This window comes from Miscanthus floridulus, chromosome 8, assembly GCF_019320115.1.
Source record: "Miscanthus floridulus cultivar M001 chromosome 8, ASM1932011v1, whole genome shotgun sequence".
NCBI lineage: Eukaryota > Viridiplantae > Streptophyta > Magnoliopsida > Poales > Poaceae > Miscanthus > Miscanthus floridulus.
The window spans coordinates 61,862,989-61,887,285 of record NC_089587.1 but is presented as its reverse complement, the minus strand read 5'-3'; the positions used below and the strand labels follow the sequence as shown (position 1 = coordinate 61,887,285).

General features: G+C 45.8%; 1 pseudogene; it reads right to left on the bottom strand.

Annotated features, from left to right (window-relative positions):
* LOC136469193 ((E)-beta-caryophyllene synthase-like) lies at window positions 1-23,713 on the bottom strand (annotated as a pseudogene).
* Between the last annotated feature and the right edge of the window lie 584 nt (window positions 23,714-24,297).

Sequence of the window (24,297 nt, the reverse complement as noted above, 5' to 3'; positions counted from 1 at the left end):
TCACACGGAGTTGACATATATTGAAGCTATAACGTCCTTGATGCTAAATGAGAGGGTAAATGCGTCTTCAAGCTTGTACATGAAATCCATTGTTCAAGCAACGTTGATCGCTATCTCTAGAAGTGCCATTGGACGTTTGTGCTCGAGGCATTCTTCAACAATGTCCATCCATGCTTCTTCGATTATGACTTTAAGCTTTTTGTTGGCTTCCTCTACTGTCGCCTCATATTGGTTCATGCAAGTTTGCACCGTGGATACCACATGCTGCGAAGCTTGTTCACGCTTCAAGGGACAGCGAGAAGTAGGGACAATCAGTAGAAAATAAAAGATTTAAAATGTCTAAATGCGTAAATAAATATAACATTTACACTGCTGATGAAACTGGTTTGCAACTATCTTTTACAAGAACTTTATATGTATAGTTTGAGAGATTCTCTAAACCTCATGAGACACGATGTCATTGCCGACGTGCCCCACAATACAGGCACCTCTAATGATTTTCGGAAAGGTGAGAGCCCACTCAACATCCTCCCTTGTAGTCACATCTCCCGGTGAAATGAAGCCAAGATTTGTCATCTCTGCATTGCATACAAGCACTGCTACGGGTGGAAATTTGGAGGTGCTCTTCAATATTGGCTGGGATGAACTGTTCATCACGCCATTTAACCTCAGCATGGTAGAATCTAGCAGTGTCAATCACCTAACTAGATAAATATAAGGATGATAGAATTAATTGAGAAAACTCGTCATGTTTCCTTAATGTGATCTTTTGGAGCAGCTTATACCAGTTTTTTTTTTTTTGACAAATTCAGCATTCTTGTTTTTCTTTCACGATCTGATTTGTAGTGTTTGGTATGTTGATGAAGAGTGCATAAGTATGCTGGAATCTGTTCTTTTATTTCTTCATCCGACCTGTCATTTGTTTTCAAGCAAAGGTAAAGTTTAGTGATGTATATATAAATTTTGTTAATCTTAGCTACAAGTGATCTATCTTAAAAAATGTATAATAGAATATCTAGGTAGGCAAACCTTTCCATGGCCGTAGTGAAGATATCACTCTCCTCTGTGGTGCTACAGTTGTCATAAAGGTCATCGAACGAGGTTGCGAATACAAAAATCTTTGTCATCATTATCCGTGAATATGAGTAATAAGGCTCAAAAATCACTCCGAGCATCCAAAAGTGTAGCTCCACCATTCTGTCCCTTGCGAAGCTTAGATCTATTCTTGTTTTGAACTCCTTCCACCATCTATACATTATCAAGTAAATGTGTATTATTAGCAGTTTAGAACACTGCACATTATTGGTGAATTAATAAGTAAGCAACTCATTAAGTAAATTATTACTACCAACTTAGTATATAGTAAATTGACACTACGAACTACATTGTTACATGAATTAAGTATATATACCAATGTGTGGTTTCCTTACACTGTAAGTTCTTTCAACTCATCACAGTAGATAGCGTGCAAGATGTTGCAGTCTAGTTTGCAAACTCCAGTATGGTCGCTGTTAGTTGATCTCCACCAATAGGCCCAACGGCCTATTGGGCCCTTGGATCTGTGCCCTGATCGGGGGCGTCTAACCCTAATACGGTTGGTGGGTCCCTGTCGCACAACACTATAAAGATAGGTGTGGTTCACGGTTCTAACTACGAGGTTGACTGGAGCCGCCATGACCCACCAACAGAAAACCTAATCCGATCTAAAGAAGAGTGCTGCCAGCGACGGGAAGCCCCACCGACTCCGCCGTCGCCACTGGACCTCGCCACCACTACGCTAGACTCCACTACGCCGAGCTGCCACGACACCGGCGTCCAAGCCGCTGCGGCACCATGGACCAAATGATGACCTAGGGCGAGGTACATCAACAGTTTTCCGATCTAAGTAAGAAGCTTACCCCTTGATCTACTTTATAGAGGTATTATGTGATCCTTACAATGGTATCAGAGAGAGGTTCGCCCGTGTGTAGATCTAGTATGGGTAGTGAATAGAAAAGAAATCGAAGAATAAGGGTTCGATCCATTTCGGATTGAAACCCTAACCCTAATCGGGTAAAAGAAAAGAGAAAAGAGAGCAGGAGGGTGGCGAGCGTCACTGACTGTCGGTCACCACCGCCACCGCATGGGGAAAGCAGCCGCACCGTCGTCTTCGCCGGCGCGCGGCAAGAAAAGATCAGAGGGTTCAACCGAACCCAAGTCGAAAGAAAAATGAATCGGGTTAATCCTAACCCTAACGAAACCTTAATCCTAACCCTAATCCCAAATCGGCAAAGAACCAAGAAGAAACAGACAAGAAAGCAGAGAACCGATCAGATCCAGTTCGGATCTGAGAAGAAAGAGGGTTTTCCTAACCCTAACCCTAACTGGGTGAAAGAAAGATGAGAAGGAGGGCTCGGCTTCAAGTCTACTCGAAACCGAACCCTAAACCCGCAATCAATTAGGGAAGAGGAAGAACAGATTGAATCCCTAACTCTAACTTGAAACCCTAACCCTAGATCCCCATTCGGATGAAATCTGAGAAGAACAGAGAAAAAGATCCAAAGAAAAGAAGGGGAAAGGGGAAGAGCTAGCTAGGCGGCTTACCTAAAGAAACCCTAACCCTAGATCCCCAAAATCGGTTGAATCCGAGAAGAACCAACAAGACCCAAATCAGAAGGGGAAGAAGGGGAAGGGGAGGCCTGCCTCGACCACTGCTGACACCGCCGTAGTACGGCTCGCCGGCGCGCGGGGAGAAGAAGGCCTAGCCGGGGACGCTGCTTGCCGGGCTCGTCCAAGGGGGCGCCACGACCAGGCTGCTCGACGGCGGTGCGCCCACCCACTGGGGAGCACGCACGCCGGTGAGGGGGCCAGCGATGGCGCCATGGCTGCTCGCTTCACTGCTTCGCTCGCTCGGTGCGCTGCGCGGCGTGAGAGAAGAGGAGAGCGGAGACAGAGAGAGGCAAGAGACGGAAATGAGATTAGGGTTTTAGGGATGAGCCGCGGTGTGGGTTTTGATCGGGCGAGATGCGTGGACATCCGTCGGATTGGATCCAACGGCGCAGATCAACCGGGCCTATCTCGGCCCAGGCGGGCGATCGCACCGGGCTGCTTTGCCGGCCCAGGCCCAGGTTGCGGCCTGGGTCAGCGCAGCGCACGCGCGTGCGAGTGAAAGGCCAGAGCTGGGCCAGGCCACTATGCCAGTTCCGACCCAAGATCAGTTTTTTCTTTTTTATTTTCCAGTAATTGCTTATTTCTGGATAATGAAAAATAGCTTAAAGAAAATAGAAAAAGTAAGTTTTCCCTGTGGGTAAAATTCAAAAAATTGAGTATACGTTTTCCACTGCTAAAGAAATTATTTATTCTCCAGTTATTTTGGACCAACATGATATTTAATTGGAGAAAAAAAGAGTTTTTCCGCTGCTAAAGAAATTGTTTATTCTCCAGTTATTTTGAACCAATGTGATATTTAATTGGAGAAAAAGAGATTTTGACATGATTATGATGTTGTTATTTTCTGACCAACGTTGTTAATAACAATATCGTAATGATTTTATATATTAATTCTATTTCTGCCCAACGGTGATGTAAAATTAGTGTATAAGAACAGTTGTAAATTTTAATGATTTTATGCATTAATTCTATTTCTGCCCAACGATGATGTAGAATTAGTGTATAAGAAAAGTTGTATGTTTTAATTTTGACCAACATTGGAATTAAGGCATGCAATTGTTGTTATTTTTTATGTTAGAAAAAAGACTGACCTGGCCTTCATTGTGACTGAGGTGGACTGGGTAGTCACCTCACCGTGTCTCACTGAGCCTGTGGCACCGGTGAGGAAAACAAACGAGGCTGATGCCGCTTGGGCAACTAAAGAGAGGGATTTTGAATCCCAAAAGATGTCCTATGACTTTGAGCATAGGAAGTGGGTCACTGCCAACAAAAAATGTTTGGCTGTGATAAAGAACACGATTGAGCCTGCAATTGTGGGTTGAATCCCAGAGTGTGACACGGTCACCGAGTACCTCGATAGAATAAAGAGTCAGTTCACTGGCTCTTCAAAGACATATGCTATCCAACTGATAAAAGCAGCTGGCGACAGAGAGTTATTCTGAAAATAGTGGATAAGAGAGCTCATAATGCGTGGTCGAAATTATGGCACTGTCGATGAGGCTATATTTCAAGGGGGAGAATAGAAATACTAGTTAAGAATAATATTCTTCCTCCATTAGAGCTCTCAGATTTAGAATAATGCAGAGAATGCATAAAAGAAAAGTATGTAAAGAAAATTAAGAAAGATGTCAAACGAAGAGCAGGAATTTTACAGATTATTCACACAGACATCTGTGGTTCGTTTCCTATAAAGAGTGTGAATAGTTATGATTCGTTCATAACATTCACATATGATTACTCCCATTATGGCTATATTTATCCAATCAAAGAAAGAACAAAAGCATTGGATAAATTTAAGATATTTAAGGCAGAAGTAGAAAACCAACACAATTTAAAGATTAAGATAGTCAGGTCTGACCGTGAGGGGAGTACTACGGTCGGCATACCCTATATGGCCAAGTTCCTGGACCTTTTGCAAGGTTCTTACAGAAGAATGGCAAAGTAGCCCAGTATTCTATACCGGGAGAACCTCAGCAGAATGGAGTAGCTGAAAGTCACAATCATACCCTGATGGATATGGTGCATAGTATGATAAGTTACTCCACCTTACCGTTGAGCCTGTGGATGGAGGCGTTAAAAACCACCATTTATATTCTCAATAGAGTACCAAGTAAGTCGGTGCCCAAAACACCGTATGAGTTGTGGACAGGAAGAGTACCCTCACTAAACCACTTACGTGTGTGGGGGAGTCTTGTTGAGGCTAAAGTATTTAACCCAAACATTGGGAAGCTAGATCCTAAAATAGTAAGTTGCCATTTCATTGGCCACCCAAAAAAGTCAAAAGGTTTTCGTTTCTACTGTCTAGACAGACATATAAAGTTTGTGGAAACGAGACACGTTGTCTTCCTAGTGGATGAAATGATGAGGGGGAGCATGGTAGCTCGAGAAATTGACCTTGAAGAGAAGCGGGGTATGCGCCCACTCCGATGATTCATGAGCCAATTTTCTCACTACCTGCTGTCGCTGCACCGACAGTGAAAGATACTATGGTGCCAACACCTGTTGTTATTCCGTCTGTGGCAACAATGAATGACGATGAGGATCATGTTCTTCAAGATCCTATAGAACCTATTACCACACATGAGGGGGAGCAACAACAGCCTCAAACAGAAGATGTGCTAAATGTGAAGGCCCCTAGAAGGTCTCAAAGAGTTAGAAAATAAGCTATTTCTGCTGACTATGAAGTATACAATACTGAGGAATTTTAAATGGAGGATGATCCCACCTTATTTGAATAAGCCATGAGAAGTGATCATTCATCAAAGTGGCTTGAGGACATGGAAGATGAAATAAAATCTATGAATGCCAATAAAGTTTGGGACTTCAATATAATTCCTAAAAGAGCCAAAGCAGTATGCTGTAAATGGGTCTACAAAACAAAACTTGACTCTCAAGGGAATATAGAGAGATATAAAGTGAGACTTGTGGCAAAAGGCTTTACGCAAAGAGAATGGATTGATTACAATGAGACCTTTTATCCAGTCTCATGTAAGGATTCCTTCAGAATCATAATGACATTAGTAGCACATTATGATTTATAATGACATCAGATGGATGTAAAGACGACATTTCTCAACGGGGACTTGGAGGAAAATATTTACATGTCACAACCGAAAGGTTTTATCATGGAAGAAAAAGAACGAATGGGATGCCGCCTAAAGAAATCCATTTATGGATTAAAACAAGTTTCAAGACAGTGGTACTTGAAGTTTGATCTGGCAATAAGAAATTTTGGGTTTAAAGAGAATGTAGAGGATAATTGTGTCTATGTAAAGTTTGAGAATGGAAAGTTTATCTTCCTTGTCCTGTATGTGGATGATATCTTACTTGCTAGTAGTGATGTCAGTCTACTACTGGAGACAAAGAAGTTTTTATCCTTAAAATTTGATATGAAAGATATTAGTGAAGCTTCGTTCGTTCTAGGGATCGAGATTCTCTGAGATAGAAGTAAAGGGGTATTAGGACTGTCACAAAAGGCATACATGGAAAGGATCTTAAAGAAATTTAGTATGCACAAATATAGTCCCTCACCTGCTCCTATAGTCAAGGGCGACAGATATGGAGATTTTCAATGCCTTAGGAACCAGTATGAGATCGATCAAATTGAAAATGGTTCCATATGCTTTAGTTGTCGGAAGCTTGCAATACGCTCAAGTATGTACGCGCCCTGACTTGACATTTGTTACCGGGTTACTTAGCAGATTCTAGAGCAATCCTGGAATAGAACACTGGAAATTAGTAAAGAAAGTCTTGCGTGATTTGCAAGGAACAAAATGCCTCATGATGATGTATAGAAGATCTGATTCACTCTATATAGTGGGATATTCAGATTTTGATTATGCGGGAGATGATAGAAAATCCACGTCTGGACGTGTATTTACTCTCGTAAGGGGAGCTATTTTATGGAAAAGCTCAAAGCAAACCATCACTACATCGTCCACAATGTATGTCGAGTTTGTAGTGTGTTATGAGGCAACGGGGCAGATGAACTGGCTAAAGAGGTTCATACCCGGTTTAAAGATAGTTGACGACATCTATAGATCACTTAAGTTATACTGCGATCATAATTCGGCAGTGTAGTATGTTCACAACAATAAGTCAAGTGGTGCTGCCAAACACATTGACATAAAGTATTATGTTGTGAAAGATAAAGTCCGGGATCTGTCATAAGTCTTGAGCATATAAGTACTAAAAAGATGCTCGCGGATCCGCTTACAAAAGGCTTATCACCCAACGTGTTCAGAGAACATGTAGCTAGCATGGGTTTAAGGGAAAGCCTAAAATTCCTGGACAAAAGAAGGCCCAAAGTTAAGTATCTATTTCAGAACAGAGTGGTGTGTTGTAGCTGTTAAATCTATCGGCAATTGACCGTGACGATGAAACATGCTCTATGCGCTAATCTGTAATGAAATGAACAAAAGTAAATGATATATGAAATTGAAAGATGGTAGTGAGATCAAGGGGGAGAATGTTAGTTGATCTCCACCAATAGGCCCTGGGCCCTCGGATCTGCACCCTGATCGGGGGCGCCCAACCCTAATATGATTAGTGGGCCCCTGTCGCACAACACTATAAGGATAGGTGTGGTTCACGGCTCTAACTAAGAGGTTGACCGGAGCCGCCGTGACCCACCAATAGAAAACCTAATCCGATCTAAAGAAGAGTGCTGCCAGCGACGGGAAGCCCCACCGACTCCGCCGTCGCTACTGGACCTCGCCACCACTACGCTGGACTCCACTGCGCCGAGCTGCCGCGACACCGGCGTCCAAGCCGCTGCGGCGCCATGGACCGAATGATAACCTAGGGCGAGGTACATCAACAGTTTTCCGATCTAAGTAAGAAGCTTACCTTTGATCTACTTTACAGAGGCATGTGATCCTTACAGTCGCATCTCGTGTAGCCTTCTTCTCATATATTGAGATGTAGCGCCTTGTCTCCACTGTTTTGACCCGCCTGAACCGAGGTGTTTCCAAAGTGCACTGGACCTCCTTTCGTAGCTCTGGCTCCAAATTTTCTAGCAGCAGAGACTGGAGGTGGCTCTTGTTGAAAGTGATGTTGTTGTCAAGTATATCTCTTCCCCATGAGTTCTCAGATGCGCAGAATTGTACAACATCAGCAAGCTGCCCATATCATCACTTGAAATGTTCCCTTGCTCATCCCTAAATTTCTCAAACACATCTGCTCATGTAATTGAACATTCATTCACGCATATGTTAACACAGCTCAAAATTTCACACTACACATAATACTAGTTTACCCAACACACATTTAGCATCACCATATATCGATGTAAGGAAACAGATACTACTTGTAGTTGACAATCTTAGGTACCGGATAACCTGAAGATTGTCCAGGTTCTCGATCTTGCTCTCATCAATACCCAGCTTCTCAACCATGTAATCTGAAATGAATGATGGAAAAAGTGAAAAGATGCAGGCATTCAGTTCACTGAAAGTTCAGACAGTAAAAAAACAAGCAGCAGCCAGTAACAGCAGGAGAAGAGGAATCTCACCTTCAATGTTCTTCTTGACATGGCCTGCAATCCCGGAGCTCAGCGGGTACAGGTGTCGTCGAGGTCTGCAGGCAAGAACAAACAGGTCAGAAAACCTTTGCATTCCGTGAAGGGGCTGAGGAACAAGGCAACAACAGAACGAAACAAAAATAAGACAGCAACGGGGCGGCGACATTTTTGCAGGAAGCAGAGCAGAGCGGCTTACCGAAGAGCAGGCAGTCGAACTTGGGCTCCTGGACCTTGTGGCAGCGGTCATCGAACTCCATGTCTAGGGACTGTGGTGAAGAGCGAGATGCAGAGGAGGAATCGAGATTAGCAGGCAGTCCGAATACTTCGCCGGAGAATTCATTCCAACCCAAAATTCCAGTTCGGTCATGTCATTATTTACACCCCCTCTCAAAATTTTATCATTCTTTCTAGAACCCTGAAAAAACTAGATCATCATTTCCAATCTAACAACCAATCCCGCTTTGACGTTTCGTGATAAAGGAAGGGGTAGCCAGTAGCCACTAGCCAGGCCGGTCCATACACCTGACAGGGAGCGTCTCACCCCGCTTTGACGTGATGTGGACTGCGGTGATGGGATTTTGAGCCGAGCTGACGAGGCAGCGAGAGTCACGTGCCATTCCGAGGCCGGAACGGAAGTAGTAGGGCTGTAGTCTGTAGGAGTAGCACTGCCGCATCGCCCGAAGCCCCAAACCGCAACCAAAACCAGCGGACGACCGTTCGTATACAAACCTAAAAGAAGCTAGGGAAGGAGAGCAATGCCGGCGCGGCGGCCCAGGAAGGGCAACCGCCGGATCGACGCGGCCATCGACCACTTCGCCGCCATGGGCTACGCCGCACGCGACATTAGGGCCGTCGTCGCTGATCTCCTCAAGGTGATTTTCGATTAGGTCTCTTCTTTTTCCCCCCCCTGCAAGCAGCATCGGTCTATGGCGGCATTTTAGGGTTTGGGTTTCCTGATCGATTGGGGGTTCGAAATCCGCCTTTTTTGGTGCCGTGAACAGCCAGTTGCAAGGCGTTCTCTTGTGTTCGAGGCGATTGGCGCTTGAATTCGAGTGTGAATGAATGAATGCACTAGCTGATTGATCGATTGTGGTTTTTTCTCTGATACGGCTGTAGGTGTACGGGGGCCCTGGCCCTGATGTGTGGCGCGTACTGGAGGAAGGCTCCTACGAGCTTGTGCAAAACAGGATCTTTGAGATCGAGGAAGAGGAGAAGCAGTAGCAGGACCAGCAGCTGCTGCTGGAGTATCACCAACAGCAGGATGGCGTGGAGGATGAGCCTCCTCAGGTTGGGTGATTTCTCATTTCTTTTTATTGCCTCTCTCAAATTCTCACTTTCTCATTTCAGAACAACATGCTCAATATGGATGGTTTATTATTACTCCTCATACTTTGAAAAACAAAAGAGTTAAATGCATGAGCGGCACTCAAACATGTAAGGGCATTGCCACTTTAAGTCTGCGAACTTTAAAAATATAGTTTTGGGTCCCTAAACTTATTAGTGGTGCACCACATGTCTATGACAGCCACGTGGGCGTTTCTAGCTAATGTGGCATACTGGGGTGGCATATTTTTATATGTATAAGCGCTCATCTTTCATCTTCTCTCACGAATAGATCCTTTTTTCTCCTTGCTTCGCTCTTCTCTCATGGCGACCACAGTCCATGGACGCCGAGGCTCCCCTCACCTCGATACTAGCATGGCATATTTTTCTTCATTTAAGCACTCATCTTTCCTCTTATCTTATGAATAGATCCTTTCTTCTTCTTGCTTCGCTCTTCTCTCATGGCGACTGCAGCCCGTGGACACCGAGGCTCCCCTTACCTCGATACTAACGTGGCATATTTTTCTTCATTTAAGCACTCCTCTTTGCTCTTCTCTCACGAATAGATCATTTCTTCTCCTTGCATCCCTCTTCTCTCATTGCGACTGCAGCATGTGGATGCCGAGACTCCCCTCGCCTCGCTGCTGTAGAGCACAACATGCTACTGCAGTTGGTGCATATATAGGGAAGCTAGCTGCTACTTTATGATCCACGCACATAGGAGTAATTACTGTGACAGTAGTTGTTGCATCTTTTACTATCTAATGGCCGGCGACCTTGGTTAGTCCACCCCACATGCTGACACACATGCATGTTGTATGTATGTGTGACTGCATCCTTTTGCACAAGGGGATGGAGCAGCACTGGTACGTGCGCGGCGAGTCGCTCTTCTTTGACCACCCTTTTTTGACCATTGACCCCGTCCATGCTTTTCTCCACGCGCCTAGCTCGATGATGGCGGTGACAAGCTTCCACACTATATGGATGATGGCAGTGTTGGCTAGTGGTGGGGTAGAATGGCGACATGCAGACTAGCAACAATGAGGTGAGGGCAGCCGCGGCGTCCAACGTGCTGGGTCAGCGTGAGAGAAAAGGGAGACAAGGATCCATTAGTGAGAAGAGGGAAGGAACGTGGTTAAATATAAAAAACATGTCATGTTGGCATGCCACATCAGTAACAAACGTCCATGTGGCTGGTATAGACCTGCGGTGCACCAGTAATAAGTTTAGGTACCCAGAAATGCATTTTCAAAGTTCGTGGATCTAAATGACACCCTTCAAAGTTTGAGGGCCTCCGGTGCATTTCACTCAAAACAAAAAACACCTGGTCTCTCCTTATCGAAAGACCTATTCATCGTTTGCCCAACATGTCTACTCAAAGACACATCGCCATCCATGGTTTATCAGTTTTACCTAAGTGCTGCCAGGGCCACCTAGTTTCAATTATGAATTATAGACCATATTTAGCAATCTGAATGAGAGGAGATTTGGATGTCTGAATCGTCCTAGAATGGAGACACATCTTTTGTCTGTTAGCATTCATGCCCTGATGTCCGATTGTACCCGCTCTTATCACTTCGTTAGTACCAGCCTGTGTCCCACCTAACCAGGGTTAAGTGGGGGACTTATGATAATTTTTTTTTCAAGACCTCATGTTAGAGGCGTATGTCATGGGCCTACCTAGTGGCTAGCAGCCATGCTGAATTAGAGGCGCAGCAAATTGTTCAGCCTTGCGTTAGTTAGCTGATTGGGTTAGTTCGGAAGGTTGGAGGAATGATAGGAAAGAAGAGAGGAATTATAGGGAGTGGTAAGCTAGGGATGCTATTAATCTGTGACTCATATAGGGATTAGAGATAAGCTGGAATTAGAAGAAAAAATCTTCTCTCTTGCTCGGCCATGGGCAAGGTCTTCGGACGGCCCCCTCTCTCCCTCTCAACCCGAGCTGCCACCATAACATGTGTTGGAGATGCCAGGTTCCGATGAGGGCGACAAGTAGCCGAAGGTGCCACCGACGCTGCCACTGGATACCAACGCCAAGGCATTGGCTGACCTCGCCCAGCAGATGGTGTCTCTCTGGGCGCGCCTAGAGCCCTTGAATCCCGACCGCCGGCAACCACCACCTCCACCATGCCACCGGTGTTCCCTTGCGGCATGCTGGCGCACCCCTCCTCGTCATTCTCCATCAGAAGCCCTCCTCTCTTCCCTGTGCGGTGCTGACCAGCAGGCATCTAGCAAGGAGAAGGCATGCATAGGGTCACGACAGGCATGCTGCAGGGCGCCTTCGCTGGTTGTTGTCGGTGGCATGACCATCTTGCTGCCTTCTAGGGTGATGTGCATGCTGACGACGCAGATAGGTGGAGCTCCATTTTCCTCAGCAAGATGCGTGGCTGCATGCAATTGCTATGCCTAGCTCATCCTTTTGGATGGGGCTGGGTGTGGGCTCGTGGCTCGGGCTGGATGTACGTGGTGGCCAAGCTGCATGGGCTGCTGTGCTCTTGTTTCTTCAAGACTTCAGTCCATCGTGCGGACTGCTCCATGGGATCCAGGTGGTTAATTATACATGTGCAATTATTGCGTTCAGACGGTGTCCACCTTCCATTGAGGAGGCCACGAAAATAAAGAGTCCATATCTATTTCGGGCCGAGAATAATAAAATGAAAATGTAAAATGCTTTTTTTAGTTGTTAGGTACGTGTCGAGTCAAGTTATGGTTATGAGATGGTTTGGTTGTAGCTCGAGGATGAGTTGCTTGTCCAGCAGGGGTGGTGTTAGAGGCTTATGCTGTAATGTGGGGCAAGAGATTCACTCATAGAGCAAAAAAGGCAAGCATGAATAATTAGAAGGAAAATCCTTCCCTCTTGCTCGGCCGTGGGCAAGGCCGCCCGGCCGGCTCCTCCCCCCCCCCCCCCCCGGCTGGCCCCCTCTCTCCTTCTCAACCTGAGCCGCCGCCATAACAAGCTGCCAAAGGTGCCACCACCGCCGCCATCGGATCCCATCGCCAAGGCGCTGGCCGACCTCGCCCAGCACCTAGGCCCTGAAATCCCGACCACCGTGGCGACCACCACCACCATGCTGCCGGTGTTCCCCTGCGGCCGGTTGGGCTATGGGACATTCATTGTCTCCATGTCAGAATCGAAGATGAAGGAGATTGTCCAGGAGCAATTGAGTAAGAAGAGTGTCCGCCAGGTGTCGGAGGCGGTGCGACTAAAGGTTGTTTCTCGCTGCCTCGTAGCATGTCGGCGGGTGCGGGAGATGCGCGATCTGTAGCTAATTCAGCCCTAGACCCTTTCACAGCTCCTCCAAGTTGTGCATCGTTGCGTGGAGGACCTTGTTCTCGTCTGCCGCATCGGGGATCTGGGGCATGCGTTTCCCCCCGCGGGCGGCGGGCATGCTGTTTCCCACATGGGTAGTGAACTCTGAGTCTGCGGTGGAGGCGGCTGGGGAGGCGCACCCCTCCTCGCCATTCTCCATTCTCCATTGGAAGCCCTCCTCTCTTCCCTATGTGGCACGGACCAGCAGGTATTAGGCGGGGAGAAGGCATGGGTCATGGGCAGGCGCGCATCGCGTAGCGCCGCCACATTTCGCCATCGACTACCGTGGGGTCGCCTCTTCTGGTCGCTGTTGCGGCACGACCACCTTGTTGCTTTATGGGTGATATGCATGCCGAGGCGCAGACAGGTGGAGCTCCATTTTCCTTGGCAAGATGCATGTCTAGGACGTGGCTTACAGTTTGGGCTGGATGTGGTGGCCAAGCTGCGTGGGCTGTTGTGTTCTTGTTTCTTCAAGACGTCAGCCCATGTGCGGACTACTCCATGGGATCCAGGTGGTTATGCATGTGCAATTATTGCATTCAGACGGTGTCTACCTTCCTTTGAGGAGGCCGCAAAATAAAGAGTCCAAATCTATTTCAGGTCGAGAATAATAAAATAGGCTGAGATGTAAAAGGCTTATTTTTAAGTGTTAGGTTTGTGTCGAGTCGAGTTATTGTTATGAGCTGGTTAGGTCGCAGCTCGAGGACAAGCTGCTTGTCCAGGAGGGGTGTAGTGTTATAGGAGTATGTTGTCATGTGGGGCAAGAGATTCACCCGTAGAATATAGAAGGCAAGCGCAGTAAAATCAGGAAAGTGGCTAGGTTGGCACCAAACTGAGGACAATCCTGGGCGCACCATTAGCAGGTGCAAATTTAGAAGCTTAGCAAGAGTGATTGAGAGAGAATTAAGGGGTGATTGGGCTACCTAACGGCTATTTATACCATTAGCTACTATGAGAATAAGCATGCAGGAATTAGAAGGAAAATCCTTCTCTCTTGCCCGGCCGGCCCGCTCTCTCCCACTCAACCCTAGTCGCCACCATAACACCTCTAATGACACCTGTGTATTTCCATGTTAAAAAGAAGTTGTTCATACAACCATTGCATATGTGCAGACTTAAAGGGTTGGTAGCTTAATCCGGGAAAAAAAGATGCCGTACTGTGGCTTAAATGACAAAACAAACTGAGCCATTAAGTAAAATATACTAACATCTTGCACACACTCCTCTAAGTGCTGCAAGCATCCTGCTTCACCTATTCTCCACTGCAAGGCTTCTTCTCTGATGTTGTATATCTAACTGTGATTGTGCCACATTTTGTTTGACAAACTATTATGTTCTTTATCTCTTTTCAAGTGCGCTAAATCATCATTGTATCAATATGGTTGGTGGGTAGTTCTGAAAGAACTGATTTCACCACCAAATAACTTCGAGTTGGTATTAATTTTTGTTTGAAGCCAACAATCTTACACTACTGGATTCAGGTTCTTTGCCGAGTGCCTGAGGCACTCGGCAAAGGCTATATTGCACTCGGCAAAGCCTTTGCCGAGTGCGGCACTCGGCAAAGCCTTTGCCGAGTGCGGCACTCGGCAAAGCACACACGGCAAAAAATTGATCGGCAAAGCACTCTTTGCCGAGTGTATTTTATCGGGCACTCGGCAAAGGCTTTGCCGAGTGCCCCGGGGGCACTCGGCAAAGAAAAGCGACCGTCACGGCGCCGGTCCCGTTGATGGTCACTTTGCCGAGTGTCAACCCTGCAGGCATTCGGCAAAGTTTTTTTTAATTTTTTTTTAAAAATTTCTTTGCCGAGTGCCAACCCGTGAGGCGCTCGGCAAAGATTTTTTTTTTAAAAAAATTTCTTTGCCGAGTGCCAAACAGTGAGGCACTCGGCAAAGAGCTTTTATTTTTTTTTTGAAAATTTTCTTTGCCGAGTGCCAACCCTCCAGGTACTCGACAAAGATTTTTTATTTTTTTAAAAAAATTCTTTGCCGAGCGCCAACCCAGAAGGCACTCGGCAAAGAGCTTTTATTTTTTTTTGAAAATTTTCTTTGCCGAGTGCCAACCCTCCAGGCACTCGGCAAAGATTTTTTATTATTTTTTAAAAAAATTCTTTGCCGAGCGCCAACCCGGAAGGCACTCGGCAAAGAGCTTTTATTTTTTTTTGAAAATTTTCTTTGCCGAGTGCCACCCCTCTAGGCACTCGGCAAAGATTTTTTATTTTTTTTAAAAAGCTCTTTGCCGAGTGCCAACACGGCAGACACTCGGCAAAGTTTAATTTTTTTTTAAATTTCTTTGCCTCTGCAATGGAAGCCTCAATTCTGGCTTTATTTCTATATTTTTTGCGAAGAGTCTTCAGACATCTCTCGATTGGATAGCACCAACGGTTCTGCACGGGCCCCCCCATCCGTGCCTCATATGGGAGGTGCACAATCAAATGCTGCATCGACAAGAAGCAGGCGGGTGGAAAGATCTTCTCTAACTTACAGAGCAATACAGGTGCCGCTTTTTCCAAGTCATCAATGACGGTCTGAGAGAGCTCCTTGGCACAAAGCTGGCAGAATAAGTAGCTCAACTCTGCTAGCACTTGCCAGACATGCTCCGGGACATAGCCTCGAACCATCGCCGGAAGAAGCCGCTCAATCCATATGTGGTAGTCATGACTCTTCATCTCGTTGACTCGCAGAGTGCCTAAGTTAACTCCCCTCTTTAGATTCGCTGCATACCCATCAGGGAACATTAGCTTCTTGATCCATTCAAGTACTTCCCTCCTTTGGTCCTTTTTCAAGACAAAATCAGCCTTAGGCCTTCTCCAGGTCTTGCCACGACTAGGAGGTTGCATCTCTTGATTTGGTCTATCGCACAACGTTGCCAGGTCTACTCTAGCCTTTGGGTTGTCCTTAGACTTTTCAGTGTCCATGAGTGTTGCCCAAAGTGCCTCGGCAACATTCTTTTCAGTGTGCATTACATCAATGTTATGTGGTAGAAGAAGATCATCAAAATAGGGGAGCCTCGTCATGCCCGAGATATGAGTCCACATATGCTGCTCACCATATCCCACAAAACCACCTTCTTCATTGGGCACGAGAGCACCTATCTGAGCATGAACCTCGGCACCATTCATCATCCACGGTGCAGGGTTTGTCACTTTGATGCCTTTCGTAAAGTTCTTGATGTCTTGTCTGAATGGATGGTCAAGAGGTAGGAATTGATGATGTCTATCAAACGACGAATACTTGCCACCCTTCTGCAACCAAATAAACCTCACACCTTCCTTGCATATTGGACATGGGAACTTCCCGTGAACACACCAGGCGCAGAATATCCCATACGCCAGGAAGTCATGCAGGGAGTAGTGGTACCAAACGTGCATTTTGAAGGTTGTCTTTGTAGCTCGATCGTATGTCCATACCCCTTCGTCCTAAGCACGGACCAATTCATCAAATACGGGCTCCATGAATACACCCATATTACTCCCTAGGTGTCTAGGAATTATCAACGACAAGAATACGTTATGTCATTGAAAGGAGACACCGGGGGGGGGGGGAGATTAAGGGGGATAACAAAGACGGGCCAACATGTGTATGGGGCAGCCATCATTCCATAAGGATTGAACCTATCTGTTGCCAACGCGACACGTACATTACGAGCCTCATCTGCTTTGTCACGATGTTTGTCATTAAAGCAGATCCAAGCTTCACCATCGGATGGATGTACCATCTTGTCAGGATTATACCGTTTGCCATTTTTGTGCCATGTCATCTGTTTCGCGGATTCCTCGGTCATGTATAGCTGTTGGATCCTCGGTAGGAACGGAAGGTACCGTAGGATTTTCATGGGGATCGTAAGTTGCCTCTTCTGGCCATCATCAGAGTCTACCTCTAAGTACCTAGAGGATTTACACTTTGGACAGAACTTTGCATGCTCGTGTTCTTTCCTAAATAGGAGGCACCCTTTCGGACAAGCATGTATATGCTCATATGGCATCTTAAGTGCTCGAAGGAGTTTCTGTGACTCGTACATGCTCTTCGGCAGAATGTGGCCCTCCGGAAGCAAGGTGCCAATCACGGTCAACATCTTATCGAAGCCAGGTCGACTTAAGTTTAACTCGGACTTCAACCCCATTAAGTGTCCAATGGCATCCAGTTGAGACACCATTGACCGATCATGAAGGGGTTCTATGCCAAGTCCATCATATCGTAGAACGCCTGTGCGGCTGCTTCCATCTTCTCCTCACGTCCCTTATCGAACTATCCTTGGTGAAAGTCATCTAACATGTCTGCTACCCCGGCATCAGCATCAAAAGCCTCCACCCGTGGTCTCACCACCTCCTCTCTCATACGATGGGCTTCACCATGGTGGACCCACCGGGTGTAGTCCAACGTAAATCCATTCTTCACAAGATGTTTACCCATTTCCACCTTGTTTACCCTTCTCCTGTTTCCACATTTGCTGTAGGGACACAAAACTAGGCAATGTCCTTTAGCAGCGTTGCCAAATGCACTGTTCAAGAAAGCATCGGTCTTGTTCATCCATTCCGTGGTGTAATCACTCTGACTTCTCCAGCCCGTGTACATCCACTGACGGTCATCCATCCTCTAACATATGTATCGGCGAGTAATGTAACCATCAATTGCATCTACATGGTGTTCCTACTATCTAATAGGTGAGGATAGGTCCTAATCCCACCCGTAGATGCGTAGATGAGGTTAGTTTCCATGCTCTACTCCTATCCGAGACAGAATTTCAGCAGCACCTCCCCGCTGTTCTCCAGATACACGTCCTGCCAAAGAAGAGTGTGTATCCGGAGAACAACAGGGAGGTGATGTCGAAACTCTATCTCGGACTAGAGCAGAACATGGAAACTAACCCATCTACGCATCCGCGGGCTGTCCAAAAAGCGTGGACAATCTGAAATAGATACGGTCATAGATATGCAAAGATCTGCATACCTTCAACCGTATCTCTTTCGAACGGGAGACGCCTAACTGGGTTACGCGATCTACGACAATGATACAAAAAGATGGGTTATACCTAGGGTGGCGACGGAGTCAGGCTAGCGAGGCCATGGCGGGTCGGTGCAGTGGCGAGACGACGCGGTGCAGGCAGACCGACACGGTGGCGAGAACTCCGACTCAACTCTGACGGGCTCTTCTCTACAAAAATAGAACAAAATACTGTCATTTACAAAAAAATTCGGCAGAACCTCCCCTGCACGGTGAGGTTTCCAAAACCTGCAAAAAACAACGGCACGATGGCCGACAAGCACATATGGCTCAACAGAAGCCATGTAGTTTGGATATCAATCCATGCAGAAGAATATATCCAAGTAGTACCACTACTTGTACTACTACTTTCACTATTGCTACTACTACTACTACCATTGGTTCTTCTACTACTACCACTATTGCTACAACTACTACCATTAGTTGTACTACTACTACCACTACTTCTACTACTACTACTACCACTAATTCTACTACTAATACTACCACTAGTTGTACTAATACTACCACTAGTACAACTAATACTACTACAACTACCACTACCTCGACAATAATAAGTGAGAAGGCATACCTGACGGGCGACGGGGTAGGGGCGGGCGGCGTCGGGATCGGGCGGAGTCGGGGACGGGGTCGAGCACGGATGGCGTCGGGGCGGGTGGTCCATGGGGCGCGGCCGGGGGCAGGGCAAGGCCGGAAAAAAGGCGCGGCCGGGGCGCAGGGCCGGCCGGGGTCAGGGCGGCGCGGCCAGGGGAAGGGCCAGCCGGGGGCACGGCGCGGCCTGGCGCGCGGGCAGCGGGCGACGCGGCTGGGGGAAGGTCCGGCCGGGGGCACGGCGTGAAGGCAGCGGGCGGCGCGGCCAGGGCAAGGGCTGGCCGGGGGCAGGGCCGGTCGAGGGCACGGCGCGCGGGCGGCCAGGCGCGTGGAGATGTCCTAGTTTGTAAGCATCGTACATGACAACGTGCATGAAATCTTCTGAAATTTTTATCATAGCCTCCACATATGATATTACGACATCTCAACAAGTTTCATGATTTTTGGACTTCGTTTGCTTTTTATAGAATTTATAAACACTTCACACGCAATTTCGCGGACATGTTTCGTGAACAAGATGTCCGAAATTTTGGGTCCGTTCCTGGATACGGCCTCTCACAACACTCACTAACATGACTATCAATTTTTGAATCATTAAACTCCATTATTCGTACCACGTGCAGTTCAAATTTCTAATTTCCGGAAAAATTCAAGTAAACGAAATAAAGTAACTAAATATAACAAAAAGCCACAAAAAATCCCCAAATTGTAACTAGGAGTTCCTGGTGCTTTAAAAAGGCTGCACACAAAAATTAGAGGCCAAAAACAAAAAAAATAAAAAAACTTTGCCGAGTGCCGGGGCATGGCACTCGGCAAAGGGTGTCTTTGCCGAGTGCCAGCCATTAGGCACTCGGCAAAGAATGTTTTAAATTTTTTTTTAAATTTCCTCTTTGCCGAGTGCATCCACAGGAGCACTCGGGAAAGAAATAATAAAAAAAATTAAATCTTTGCCGAGTGCCGTCTAGGGGGCACTTGGCAAAGTATTTTAAAAATAAAAATTTTTTCTTTGCCGAGCGCCAGATCTGAGACGCTCGGCAAAGAATTTAAAAAAAAATTTAAATCTTTGCCGAGTGCTAGCCATCAGGCACTCGGCAAAGAATGTTTTAATTTTTTTTTTAAAATTTCCTCTTTGCCGAGTGCATCCACAGGAGCACTCGGCAAAGAAATAATAATAAAAAAAAATAAATCTTTGCCGAGTGCCGTCCAGGGGGCACTCGACAAAGTATTTTAAAAATAAAAAATTTTCTTTGCCGAGCGCTAGATCTGAGACGCTCGGCAAAGAATTTAAAAAAAAAATTTAAATCTTTGCCGAGTGCCAGATTTAGGGCACTCGGCAAAGAAATTAAAAACAAAAAAAAACAAATCTTTGCCGAGTGCCTAACCGCAGGCGCTCGGCAAAGAAGGCTGTGACAGGACGCCGTTTCACGGGCAGCCTATGCCGAGTGTAGAGATTTTGCCGAGAGTCTGGCACTCGGCAAAAGAAGTCCTTTGCCGAATGCCCGTGTTTGCCGAGTGCAATTCTTTGCCGAGTGTAGCACTCAGCAAAGAAGGTCTTTGCCGAGTGCCCGATTTTTGACACTCGGCAAAGAATTTTGCACTCGGCAAAGTCTCTGTTTCCAGTAGTGTTACCTCTGTATGTGTCCTGTGTCCATGAACATTTGAATGCCTAAGTATGCAACGTGAACCAGTGTAAATGAAAAGTTTTATATTATGCTAAAGTAAATATAGTGATCATTTTGTGTTTGTACAATAATCTATCTTGGATATCACTATGACTTTCGGTATTACTATGTTTTCAGGGCCATTAAGTCCCTTACGCTACAATGATGATGCCAAAGTTGATACTGACACAATGCAGCAAACTGAAAGTTGTTTCCTCTAACTAAAGTCCTTTGGGTCATTATTCATTAATTTATTATTATGATTTTTGTTGTCATCCAATCCACAAATGCTTATGCATGTTGTGGAATTCTCAAATAGGATGATATAAATTTCAACACTAGTAGAATGGAGAAAACTAAAAAAGAATGGTAAACAAACTGTCATGCCATAATACGACATTTTTCTCTAAGCAGAAACTCTGAGTCATAATATATGATATTATGATTATGATTTATGTTATCTATTTGATGATGCATATTCATGTTGTGAAATTGCCAGTGGGCTCAATTCAATAAGTTTTGTACATTTGTAGGTACCAGCAGAGACTAAGTCAGCATATGAGGAAGTGGAAGATCCTATGTTCATTGAACCACCTGCTCGTGAAGCTGTATTGCCACTTAATGCAGCTAGAAGGACTGGCCCAAGGGGACCCTCCTATTATGGATGGGGTGGATGGCTTAGTGAGTCAGAAGATGAGGAAGAGGAACAACCTACTGGTCAAAAACATGAGGTGCATGTTCTAAGTCCAGGAGAGCGAGCCCAGTATATAGATGGTATGTGCACCCTATTACTATGCTATTTGTGTTGAGTTGTTACTTTAAACCAAATTTCTATGAATAGTCAACATCTTGAATTTTATTGCCATTGTGACTTTGTGTCACCACTGAAGACCAAACTGCGGAGATGGCGCCGGAAAATACTGAAGACGCTGTTGCTGAAGAAGGGGAGCCAATGACTGAAGAAACTGAACATGGGAACATTCAGGCGGGAAGGCGTGCTGGGCCTCCAAGACAGAAGAAGGCGAACGTTAGACTAGCTGGGCCAGAGTGGGCTAAGTAGAGAGGGACCCTGTGCGGCCCAGAACGGAAGGCAGTCCAGGTCATGTACCGTTGAGCGAGAGGAAGAGAACTCGAACATGATCACTGGATCAGACCGTGCTTGAGGGCGACGGTGGTGGCGGACACGGCGGTAGCCGGCGTTCGAGATCGTGTATCCACCAAATACAACCGAATCATCTATAGAGAGTCCTCTATGGTTACACTTTGATCCAAAGATGGTCACTATGGCTTATGATCTCCTTAGTTATATATGAACTACCGAATCATCGTTATCTTTCATCAGTTTTGAATATAACATGCTCCTTGCTAGCGATTTGGATTGCCGTTGGACACACCCTTATTTCTAAATGTTGATCCCTATGCCATATCAGAGGATCGCCATCTATTCTATGTTAATCGAAAATCGTTTTGCTTGTTCTAATCAGTAATCCTTGTTTCTGATTTTGACAGGGTAGCTGATACCAACCTGGCAAGGTCCATGATGCTCCACTAAGACGCAGAAGTCCATTGCTGTGTTTTTGGTGTCGCGGAAACCAAAAACCGACTTTCAGAATCCTTTTAGACAAGGCTAACAGTCTAGCAGAAGTATCTATCAATATAGAACGTGTGCTTGATGAGTGTTAAGTAATAATATAGAACGTGTGTAAGTAGAGCATGTTCCGCTAGTTTAAATAAGAGCCAACTTTGATTGAAGCAGTCTGCAGTGACATAATTTTAGAGGCTGAGAATAAGAGCTTAACTTTGATTGAAGTAGTGACACAATTTTAGAAGGTGAGATGATGTTTAATCCAATATTCTAGGCGTTGAAATGCTTACGCATTCGCGGAAAAGGTGTTCATAGGAGAACGATTACAGTGCTGGTGACGTTGTCTCTGAATGCATTCGTTTTCTGTCAGTGCAAAAAGAAAAAAAATTCCGTTGCCAGGACACGAACCCAGGTCTCTCGGATGAGAGCCTGAGTATCCTAACTCGGCTAGACTACAACGGATTGCACTAGAACTCATGTAATCCCTTATCTCAAACAAGAATATTAAAATCGATGGGACACCACGCTCCGTACCCATGCTTCCTGAGCAAACAGAACCTCAGCGAGGTGATGTAGAGATTGTCAGAGCCTCCATCGTTATCTTCGTAGACAGAGCAAAGCAACTCGTTGATCTGCTTCTTGTAGTGGGTAGTCCACCATGATCTGTTGCAGCGTGTCACATCTTCCGTACCAGGTTCGAGGAGGCAACGGTTTCTAAAATAATCTGCCTCACTTCTTCCTTCTTTTTTTTTCTCGAACGTGCCGTGTAGCACGTATTTCATTAAGAGGAAGTAGACAACACCAAACCAAATAACAAACGGCTCAACACTAGGTAACCAAAGGTTTCCTAGGCGAGGAGAAGACACAAGCGAAAAAAAAAGTTGCAGTATACGTATAGTTGAAATGTCCTTTTGAATCGGTACCAGTACCACTTACTAATGCTTTCATGCATAACTTTGCAGTGCCACCGGCAACTCGATGAACACACTTGTGGCTTCTATGTTGCCCATCACATGAAGTTAGCGATGGCGGCTGCAACTTCTAAAAATCCTTCGACAGTGCCGGCCCTGGGGGGGTGGGCGTGGGGCAAACGGGGGCGGCCGCTCGAGGCCCTGAACGCTGCTGGGCCCCTCCCAGTATACGTATTCAGTACTAGTATTAGGAAGGAATATTAAGAATTTTATTAGTTTATACCTGGCCCATATATAGTCCAAAGATCAAGAAGGCAATGGCAACACTTGAGAAGGCTTAGAGCCCAGCCCAGGAGTTCTACAGATCTACGATGCCCAGCGACGGGACAGGTTCACGGGACGAAGCTTTGACTTGAATAGGCGGCGATTACGCGTGCGCACACGTTCTTTCCGAGCTTCGACGAGACAACGATTCCGCAGACCGCAGTTCGCCAGACGCCAGGCCGGAGGACGCCGTTGCCGGCCGGCTGCCCAGCTCGCCTCTCCCGCTTGACTCTTCTGCCGCCTACTGAATCAGTAGGTTATCTTTGCTTCCTTTTAATCTCTCAATTGAGAATCAAATTTATCTGTTAGAAACTTAGAGTACACTGATCATCTATTAGATGAGATTCATACTGATGCCATCATCAACGACTTCGCACAAAAAATGTTAGAGGAAACTTTTAAAGTAAATTTAATATGTATAATTTGTTTGTATAAATATTGCTTTTAAATACATGTTGAGTGTCAAGAAAAATTTAAATATACATATTGAGTATTTTTTAACGTGTTTATTTATAAAGGGCCCTGAGTTTTGGTTCGGCTCCAGGTCCAAAATAACTCAGGATCGGCACTGTCCTTCGGTATAAACTACTGCTTCTAAGAACCCTGAAGCTAGATATGGCTCTTCTCAGTGTTGATTTATTGTCGTCTCTTACCTAAAGGCTGTTTTTCTTCCCTTTTTATATGCAAGGATTCTGAGGTTCCTAGCACAGTACTGGATAGAAATGTTGTCTAGAATCCGAGAAAATACCACTTACCATGCATAACTTTGCAGTGCCACCAGCAACTCGATGAACACGCCTGGAGAGCAGAAGGCTGAACTTGCGGCCGGGCGCGGCATCGGGCGTGCGGCCCCGGCAGGGCCCTGGCGGCTAAGGGGTGTGGCCCCGGCAGGCGGCCACGGTAGGGCCCCGGCCTGCTGAGGGGCCACTAGTACAGAAATAATTTTTAGAGGCGGTTAAAATCGGTTTTCAGAGGGGTTTGAAAAACCTATGGCCTCTAACCCTTGTTTATACGGTCCCCTCTAAGGTCCCATACATGCAAGTAGGAGTCCTACTCTTAGTAGAATTCTACACTTAAGTCCTAATAGAACTAGAAGTCCAAATAGCACACCTCTCTTGAGTCCTAGTCCAAGTAGGATTTGAGTCACCACCACACAATAAGATGTGTATTTTATCTGACAATTCAATCGAGAACAATTGTCTTCTTATTTGAAATGTTGTGGTAACTTCTTAATTGAGAGATAAAATACTTCAAGGCCTAGTAGACAACAAGACTCACTATACCATGTATGTATAGTTTGTACATGAAAAATAACCACAAATAGTATATTTGGAACACAAATACATGTATTATGATATATAGTACAACACTCATATTACTTATACAATAGTTTGGGGATTAAATGTACCCTCGACAGACCTT